The sequence below is a fragment of the Montipora foliosa genome, chromosome 2 (assembly GCF_036669935.1).
Source record: "Montipora foliosa isolate CH-2021 chromosome 2, ASM3666993v2, whole genome shotgun sequence".
Taxonomy (NCBI): domain Eukaryota; kingdom Metazoa; phylum Cnidaria; class Anthozoa; order Scleractinia; family Acroporidae; genus Montipora; species Montipora foliosa.
Window position 1 is genome coordinate 5,915,374 of NC_090870.1, and position 7,500 is coordinate 5,922,873.

Below are 7,500 nucleotides of genomic sequence, written 5' to 3' on the forward strand. Positions count from 1 at the left end.
TGCATTTGTTACGCTTGAATTAAGCCAAGACTCACTCACTGCAAAAACATCGTATTTGTTTTTTAACACAAGATCTTTTAACTGAATTAGATGAGTTCTGTTTTTCAGTGAGCGAATGTTCAAATGAGCGATGTTGAGCTTCGATTTTTGGACGGGTTTTGTGCTGTTTGGCTTTTTGTCTTCCTTTGTTGATGCTGTTCCAGATGAATTGTTACTAAAAGAGGTGCCAACTTGAATATTTAATAAGTTTGATGAATTCGAAAACCTTTGCTTACAACCAGAGTAGCAAGCTCGTTCACCAGATAACTCAGTTACGTCAATCTTTCTTGGATAAAAAGGTGCTCTTAGATGATTACCACCGCGCTGTCCTCTGTAACGCGCTAAAATTCCGATACAGCGAAGCGTATTCCAAAGATTTGTTGAAAGTGGCTTGCTGTGACCTGTCAGTAAACCATGACTTGATGAGCTCGTCAATAATTTCCAAGATTTACGTAGCAAAAGAAGCGATTCCCTCGAATAAGTTATCAAACTTGGCATCGTTTACCGTAAATGTAGCACGACAAAGCGTCTAATGTAGAAAACCTTTCGAAAAAGACCAGATAAATTCATAAAATTGTAGAGCTAAAAACTAAGCAACCATTCAGGCGCTGATTTACATTCCCACTCACCCCTTGTGAACTTTAATATCATGTTGTGTATTTTCGAGCTTAACAAATTTGCATACGTGTGTTGAAATGTGATACGAGAGCATTTTTGTGGTATAGTGTAACGAAAATAAACAGGTCTGTTGGAAGCTTGCTTGAGTTTCAACAAAATGACCCCCAAAATCGGCAAAAAAAAATCTGACACTGATGAATAATAAAGTAGCTGCTATCCCCAAAACAATGGAATTACCTGGCGATAAATAACCTCGTCTTGGAGAGTAAAGTTTTGACTGTCAACCTGAAGAGTTGGGCGATTGTGATCTTTGTGTTGAATTCGGACATTTCTTGTCAAACTTTATAAAACTTGAAAGAAAAAGAAAACTAACAAAAACAAAAACCCGGTATCTGTGTCAAATGATGATTTGACACAGATGCTTCACTGTTTCGCGAGTATTAAAACACGCCGCGGTAACTTCATCACGGCGCCCGCTGAATCCGATGTCACTTTCGATTTTGCGCTTTTACTTGTGCAGCCAAAGTACAATAGCAAAAATCTCCCAAAATGTTTGTCGCTGATCGTAACTTTTTATATTGGGGTTAAAAATTAATGTTGTTTTCATGTCATAAATGTTGTTGCTGATGGCAAAATATTTTATTCTCGATCGACCGTCCAGAAAACCTCCTCTGTTGTGTGTCTCACAGTGTTTACTGAAGTCGCATCTATTTAAAGTTTGCCTGTTTGTCTGTCAAGTAACATTCATTTTGTACTCAACCCTGCAAAGGTTAAAAAAAATTGGAAATGTGACAATGAAAAATTATTTGAATGAAAGCTTGTTGTCTCTTTTGTGCTTTATTATGTACGGTCAAGGTTCTTTCGAAAAGGGTTTGATGTAGCCTGCGAACGCAGACGTATTTCCGGCGGTCGTTTTTCTCGACCGCCGGAAATACGTCTACGTTCGCAGGCTAGGTTTGATGTGAACTGTCAGAAATTTATTTAATTGCATATGCTTTGTGATTGTGTGTTTCGCTTGCACGCACGCAACTGAAATAGGAAGGGTTTCTTGCCTCTTATAGCAAATATGTTGCTTGTTTCAAGAAATGTTTCGCTGGAAAATATTTCTGTGAAATTTCCATCTTTTGTAAATTTATCATGTTGTGTAATTTTCGAGCTTAGCAAATTTGCATACATGTGTTGAAATGTGATACGGGGAGAATTTTTGTGGTAACGCATAAGTCACGAAAATAAACAGGTCCGTTGAAAGCGTGCTTGAGTTTCAACAAAATGACCCCCAAAATCGGCGAAAGATTGTGACGCTGATGAATAACAAAGTAGCTGCTATTACCAAAACGATGGAATTACCTGGTGATAAATAACCTTGTCTTGGAGAGTAAATTTTGATTTTCCAGAAACAATGGTCGACCTCTGAGAGATGGGCGATTGTGATCTTTGTGTTGAATTCGCACATTTCTTGTCAAAATTTATAACAATTGAAAGAAAAAGAAAACTAACAAAAACAAAAACCCGGTATCTAAGCATCATTTGACACAGATGCTTCACTGTTTCGCGAGTAAACATGCCGCGGTAACTTGATCACTGCGCCCGCTGAATTCGATGTGTGATTTACTCGCTGCAGCCAAAAGTACAATTACAACAAAACAACTAAAATCTCCCAAAATGTTTTTCGCTGATGGTAACTTTTTATATTCGTGATTCAAAATTAATGTTGTTTACATGTCGTAAATTTTGTTACCGATGGCAAAATATTTTATTCTCGATCGACCGTTCTGAAACTTCCTTCTGCTCTTCTTAAAAACTGTGTATCCATATTTATTTACTTTGACATCAATAATTGTTTTGCATAATGCAAGCTAACAAAATCTGTATCTTGCTTGGTTCGCATTTGATAGCATTAAAATAGAATTTTTGGTCCTATGCTTCTGTTACTGAGTGATATATTTCCTAGGTCGCCCATCCAGTTACTAACCCAGCCGGATAGGGGTAAACTTTAGCTTTCAACTTATGTTTACAAAGCTGTCAGATGCTGTCAGTGCACGCTTACACTTGTGGTGGAAAGAAGTTGCATGATCAACAAGTCAGCCCAGAAGCCAATGTTTCTCGATTCCCTTTTATTTTCTTCAATCTCTCTGGGTTCAGTACTTTGCTAGTAACCACATGTCTTCTCAAGGGGCTATTTATCTAAGACTTCTACCATGGCGCTACAATGATAGACAATACCAAAACAATATCATGTACTGTTAGACCTACATACTACGCAAAGACAACTGTCAACATGTCATCCCAGAAGACAATGTTTTTCACTTCCCATTTATTTTCTTCAATCTTTCTGGGTTCAGTACTTTGCTAGTAACCACATGTCTTCTCAGGCTATTTACCCAAGACTTCTACCATGGCACTACAATAATAGACAAAACCAAAACAATATCGTGCACTGTTAGAGCTACATATTACGCAAGGACAACTTGAATCTCCTGAAAGACAACACACAGCTCAGTTGACATTATGGAATAAATCGCTGTGTTACTTCACTACCACACGTAAGCAATGCGTGTCAATTTTAAAGAGGACAGGAATTTCTTCCTTCTGACATATGATTAATTAATAGGCCGGTAGCCAGGTTTTTAACCTCAGAAAAGGATCTGTTTCGTCGTACGAACGTGTGAGGAGTTTTGAGCCAAAGGGACTCTGCTGGTATGACTTCTGGGTGAGCCCTTAAATGGTGATGACCCCCCAACTTAAAAAAAAATTGCCTGGAACGCTGCACGTACCATAGGCAACCCAGTGTACCCTCACGGAGGGTCTAGTTTTAGTATTTTTTTCCGTGTCGGTAAAAGTTTTGCCTGTCACTCCCCTGGTAAGTGGTGTCTTTGTGCATAGAGTCTTCTGCGCGTATTTTCTTAGGATCGAGAGGGTAGTGGAACTGCGTAGATTTCTCTGGTGGACACAGTAGAATCATTAACTTAGCCTGCAATGGCGTCGAAAGTCATGAAACGCGAATTGGCGTTTTAGTGGATCCTTAAACAAAATATACCCTTATGGAGCTCAATAATGGGAAGTCAGTTGGATAAACTAGGCAGGAATCTCAAAAGCGACGAGTAATGGACTTCGACAACAATCTATCGCCCGTCGAGACGAGATCAAAGTGAGCTGTATTTACCTGACACGATTTAGTTTCTTGTCTTCACGCACGCAATGAAATAGGAAGAGGTTTTCGCCTCTAAGAGCAAATATGTTGTTTGTTTCAATAAAATTTTCGCTGGAAAAGGACTCTGTGGTATTTTCTGACTTTGTGAATTATAATATCATGTTGTGTATTGAATTTTCGAGCTTAAGGTTGAAATGTGATATGGGAGAAGTTTTTTAGTATTGCTCTGTAAGCAGGAAGGGTTCACAGGCCTGTTGGAAGCGTGCTTGAGTTTCAACAAAATGAGCCCCAAAATCAGTAAAAACTTGTGACGCAGATGAATAATAAAGTAGCTGCTATTTCCAAAATGATGGAATTACCTGGTGATAAATAACGTCGTACGCGTCTTGGAGAGTAAATTTTGACTTTGCATAAACAAGAGTTGGGCGATTGTGATCTTTGTTTTGACTTCGCTCATTTCATTGTCAAACTTTATAACACTTCACAGAAAAAGAAACTTTCAAAAACCCGGTATCTTGCCATCATTTGACACAGATGCTTCACTGTTTGGCGAGTAAACATGCCGCGGTAACTTAATCACGGCGCCCGCTGAATTCCGGCCATGTCACTTTCGATTTTGCAATTTATTTGAACGTAGGAAAAATCTCCGAAAATGTTTGTCGCTGATCGTAACTTTTTATATTCTACATTCACGGTTCAAAATTAATGTTGTTTTCATGCCGTAAATATTTTATTCTCGATCGACCGTCCGGGAAACTTCCTTCTGCTCTTTCTGAAAACTGTGTATCAATAGTTACTTGCTTTTTCATCAATATTTGTTTTGCATAAAGCAAGCTAACAGAATCTGTACCTTGCTGAGTTCGCATTTGTTAGCGTTAATAGTATTTTCGGTCAGATGTTTCTGTTTTCCTGAGGGTTTATTGTTGTGGTCTCCCATCCCAACACTAACCCCGCGAAACAGGGCTTGACTTCAGTGAAGTTTAGTATTACAAAATTTTCGGATGCTCATATGGCACACTTGTGGTGAAAAGAAGTTGTGAGGGAATTTCAAAATTATCAACATGTCAGCCCAGAAGCCAATGTTTTTCGCTTCTCTTTTATTTATTATTCTTCAGAGACTGGAATGCTGTATTTCAATACCACACAATTCAGTGCCTTTTGATTTTCTGTAGCACGTACCACAGGCAACCCAGTGTATGCTTCACAGAAGCATATTTTTTTCCTTTTTTTTAGTTTTTTTTTTCCGTGTCGGTAAAAGTCTTGCCTGTCACCCCCCTTGTAAGTGGTGTCTTTGTGCATAGAGCCTTCTGCGCGTATTTTCTTAGGATCGAGTAGGTAATGGAACTGCGTAGATTTCTCAGGTGGACACAGTAGAATCATTAACTTAGCTTGCAATGGCGTCGAAAGTCATGTAACGCGAATGGCGTTTTAGTGGATCCTTAAACAAAAGATACCCTTATGGAGCTCAATAATGAAAAGTCAGTCGGATAAACTGGGGAGGAATCTCAAAAGTGACGAGTACTGGACTTCGACAACAATCTATCGCCCGTCGAGACGAAAAGGATTCTGTGGTATTTTCTGCCTTTGTGAATTATAATATTAGGTTAAAATGTGATATGGGAGAAGTTTTTTAGTATTGCTCAGTAAGCAGGAAGGGTTCACAGGCCTGTTGGAAGCGTGGTTGAGTTTCAACAAAATGAGCCCCAAAATCAGTAAAAACTTGTGACGCAGATGAATAATAAAGTAGCTGCTATTTCCAAAATGATGGAATTACCTGGTGATAAATAACGTCGTACGCGTCTTTGAGAGTAAATTTTGACTTTGCATAAACAAGAGTTGGGTGATTGGCATCTTTGTTTTGACTTCGCTCATTTCATTGTCAAACTTTATAACACTTGACAGAAAAAGAAACTTACAAAAACCCGGTATCTTGCCATCATTTGACACAGATGCTTCACTGTTTGGCGAGTAAACATGCCGCGGTAACTTAATCACGGCGCCCGCTGAATTCCGGCCATGTCACTTTCGATTTTGCAATTTACTTGAACGTAGCAAAAATTTCCCAAAATGTTTATCGCTGATCGTAACTTTTTATATTCGATATTCACGGTTCAAAATTCATGTTGTTTTCATGTCGTAAATATTTCATTCTCGATCGACCGTCCCGGAAACTTCCTTCTGCTCTTTCTAAAAACTGTGTATCAATTGTTATTTGCTTTTTCATCAATATTTGTTTTGCATAAAGCAAACTAACAGAATCTGTACCTTGCTGAGTTCGCATTTGTTAGCGTTAATAGTATTTTCGGTCAAATGCTTCTGTTTTTTATGAGGGGTTTATTGTTTTGGTCTCCCATCCTAACACTAACTCCGCTCAACAGGGCTTGACTTCAGTTAAGTTTGCCAGATGCTCAGAGGGCACACTTGTGGTGCAAAGACGTTGTGAGGGAACTTGAAAATTATCAACATATCAGCCCAGAAGCCAATGTTTCTCGCTTCTCTTTTATTTGTTATTCTTCGGAGACTGGAATGCTGTATTTCAATACCACACAATTCAGTGCCTTCTGATTTTCTGTAGCACGTACCACAGGCAACCCAGTGTATGCTTCACGGAAGCATCTCGTTATATATATTTACAGTGGAACTCCGATTTTACGATCGTTGATCTGACGATATTCCCGATCAACTTTCCGTGTCCCGGCAAAAGTTACAGTAAATTTTATAAAGCAGAATCCTGATTAACAATATTCGGTTCAACGATATTCCCGGTTTAACGATGGTATATGACGACATTGATATTGGCTTATAAACTGGCCTTAAAATCAGGCTTAAAAGGTTATGGTTTTTAAAAATCATGGCTTTAAAAGTCTTTTTTTTTTCGATCAATGAGAAAGAAAACTACTTTCGCGCTAAAGCACGTTGCATGTAGGTTCTTCGAATTCTGATTAACGATGCCGCCGTTTGTGATATTATTCATTGCTCGGATAAATCACAGTTAATCTAGGCATAGTTAATAGAGGGGAATGGTTATGAAACCCGACAAATTTCTTTGTTCTAGGTTTTTGTTCTCTTTTTTGGCCTTGACCGTGCACAAAACACAATAGTTGTTTACTCCGTACTGAGGAACTAACCAATAGAAACGTGTTGGTTACGTAATTCATGCATAGTGTATGAGTTCAAAACAAAAGATTGTGCACGGTCGTGGACTTTCCAACCTAAATCTTGGCATCTTTGTTTGCTCCTTTGATGTTTGCCGAGATTCCAAACCATTCCCCTCTATTAACTATGATCTAGGGACTGGTTATGAAACCCTGGGAATTTCAAAAGCAGGAACAATACAGTCGCAATTAGGTGTTGAACCGACCGTGACCCTGCAAAATCTTTTGTTTTTGGTTCGCAAGTTAATTTCGAATAAATTAGTCCAAGCTTTTGATTGGTTATCCTGCTGAAAAAAGCATGTTTTTGTCAGGTCTTGTGCAGGGTCAAGGCCAAAAAAGCGAACAAAAACATGAAAAAAAGAAACTTGTCGAGTTTCATAACCAGCCTACATCTATTAACTATGGATAAATCGTTTATAAAACGTACTTCAAATTCGTCGAGATTATCGAGAGGGTATGGCGATGTTTCTCGTGACGTCACGCATTGTTATTAATATGCCAACCAGAACCTAATTGGCTCTTGAAACAATCACTTTT